The 2,557-nt window shown below is 46.9% G+C and overlaps 1 pseudogene; it reads left to right on the plus strand.

Moving 5' to 3' along the window:
• The first annotated feature begins 1,237 nt into the window (after window positions 1-1,237).
• Window positions 1,238-2,189, plus strand: LOC132529239 (3-oxoacyl-[acyl-carrier-protein] reductase-like; annotated as a pseudogene).
• The last annotated feature ends 368 nt before the right edge of the window (window positions 2,190-2,557 follow it).

The following is a 2,557-nucleotide window of genomic DNA, read 5'->3' on the forward strand; positions in this document are numbered from 1 at the left end:
TGGCCCTATGTGATTTGGGGCAAGAGGCTTCATTTCTCTGTGCCTCAGTTTACTTTTCTGTAAAATGGGTTAGCAGCACATGCTTTGCAGAGCTGCATTGGGAATTCAGAGAGAGCGGTTGCAGAGTTCAGCACCTGGCAAACGGCAGGTACTCTTTTCATCCTACCCTGACCTGCCCTCACACCTGCCACTTTCTGAGCCCATTTTCTTCAAGGGGTCACACTGACACCCCACCCCCACGAGACAGCCCCCTTTCATGCCCTCGTATGCCTGCTTGCCTTTGCACACCGTGCTCAAATGTACATTTGTGTTTGGCTTGATAGTGGGTCTGGAATCCAGTTCTGTGAATTCCAATTTTGTTCTCCTTTCTTGAGAATGTTTTGAACGTCATAGATCCTTTTTGCTGGCGTATACATTTTAGGATCAGCTTATCAATGCCCGCCCCCCACAAACATACCTACGAGCCTGCTGGGATTGGGACTGGGATAGCATTCAGTGCACAGATCAGTTTGGGTTGATTTCAAATCATTACAATATTGAGTCTCCTTATCCATGAATATGGCTTATCTCTCCACCTTTTTAAAGATCTTATTTGATTTCTCTCAATAATGTTCTCATTTTTCCATGCAGATGTCTTACGTGTCTTTCATTAGATTTGTTCCTGGGTGCTCTGTGCTTTTGATGTTATTGTAAATGATTTCTTAAACTGCCATTTTCTAATTATTTGTGAATGCTATAGAGAAATATAATTGATTTGGGCGTATTGACTTTGTATACAGCAACCTTGCTGAATTTATTAGCTCTAATAGATTATCTGTACATTCATTCTTTTGGATTCTCTATCATAACCAACTATGTCATTAATATATGCTGACAGGGAATGCCGGCCCAGGAGGCTCCCAGCCCCGCCAGTCCTAGTTGTACCCGGTCTGCTTTCCTGCTTCCAAAGCACTGATGTCACTACGTTGCTTTGGTGACCTTCACCAAGGGACAATGAGATTTTTTTCTGCCAGATTCCTTGTTATTGCACCCCCCCCCCCACCACGTTTATTAGGAATGGATTCTCAATTGCTCCGCGAATTTCAGTTTCTGGATGGTAGGGAGACAGGATGCTGTGCGGGTCCGAGCTCGCAGCTGTTGTTGAGTTAGAGGCGGGCCGGGAGCAGGGGCACCTACTTCACCGTCGGGGGGCGGGGGGCACCTTTACAGGAACGTCACCGATGGCTTCACCGAAGTGATGAGATCGTGGGCCGTGGAAGATCACTTGGCATTGAGCTGTGACGTTGCCAAAGAACATGATGTTCAAAATACATTTGAAGAGATAGAGAAAAATTTAGGTCGAGTTAATTTCTTGGTAAATGCAGCTGGAATTAACAGGGATAACCTCTTAGTAAGGACAAACGCCGAAGATATGCTATCTCAGCTTCATACTAACCTCTTGGGCTCCGTGCTGACCCGTCGAGCCGCCGTGAAAACAATGATTAAACAGCAGACAGGGTCCATTGTGAATGTGGGAAGTACTGCGGGTGTAAAGGGCAGTCTGGCCAGTCCGTGTACAGCGCCAGTAAAGGCGGGCTAGCTGCGCTCTCACGCGCTCTTGCTAAAGAAGTAGCAAGAAAGAAAATTAGAGCGAATGTAGTTGCACCAGGTCAGTGGAAACTTCTTTTTCCTTTTAATTTATATGCATCTATGGCTTTTTACAATAACAGTAAAGACTGTTCTTGTGTCTGTAAGTACGTCATCATCATCAGGCACTTCTCAGAGGTGCTGGGACAGGAGCAGGGGACCCGCACTGTTACTCAGTCCTGGAGCAGCGCCGCCCGGGAGGGCATGACCTTGGTCTGATGGGACTCAGGGGGCCGGGAAGCTGCATCTGTACCAAAACCACAAGAGAAACGTCTCATTTAAAAGTGAGTTGTATTGGGCTTCCCTGGTGGCGCAGCGGTTGAGAGTCCGCCTGCCGATGCAGGGGACGCGGGTTCGTGCCCCAGTCCGGGAGGATCCCACATGCCGCGGAGCGGCTGGGCCTGTGAGCCATGGCCGCTGAGCCTGCGCGTCCAGAGCCTGGGCTCCGCAAGGGGAGAGGCCACAACAGTGAGAGACCCGCGTACCGCAAAAAAAAAAAAAAAAGAAGGGGAGTTTAAAAGTCAGTTGTATTTAAGTTAAGACCTCTCAGGAGCTGGATGTAAGAATTTCATGTAAGTGGGGTGGGGAGTGCTGGTGGCGCACACCCTGCCGTGGAACGGGTCCGAGTTGTGTCTCTTTGGAGAACTGTTTCCATTTTGTCTTTCTCCTCTTCTTGAGATGTTTCATTGATTTGCTGCTCGTTGGGATACAGTATTTGTTAATTTAGACTTTGTCAGTTTGTCAAAGCAGAACTTTCCGAGTAAGGCATCTTTTACCTGATGTATTCCATACGTCTAGATTAAAGAAATACCACATCTTTATATTTAAAATATCTGAATAGCTCTATCATACAATGTGCTTTTAATAACAGTGTGAACCAGAGGAGATAATCCCACAAGGCTATGTAGATGATGTCATTTGCACATTTCAC

This window comes from Lagenorhynchus albirostris, chromosome 11 (assembly GCF_949774975.1).
Source record: "Lagenorhynchus albirostris chromosome 11, mLagAlb1.1, whole genome shotgun sequence".
NCBI classification, from domain to species: domain Eukaryota; kingdom Metazoa; phylum Chordata; class Mammalia; order Artiodactyla; family Delphinidae; genus Lagenorhynchus; species Lagenorhynchus albirostris.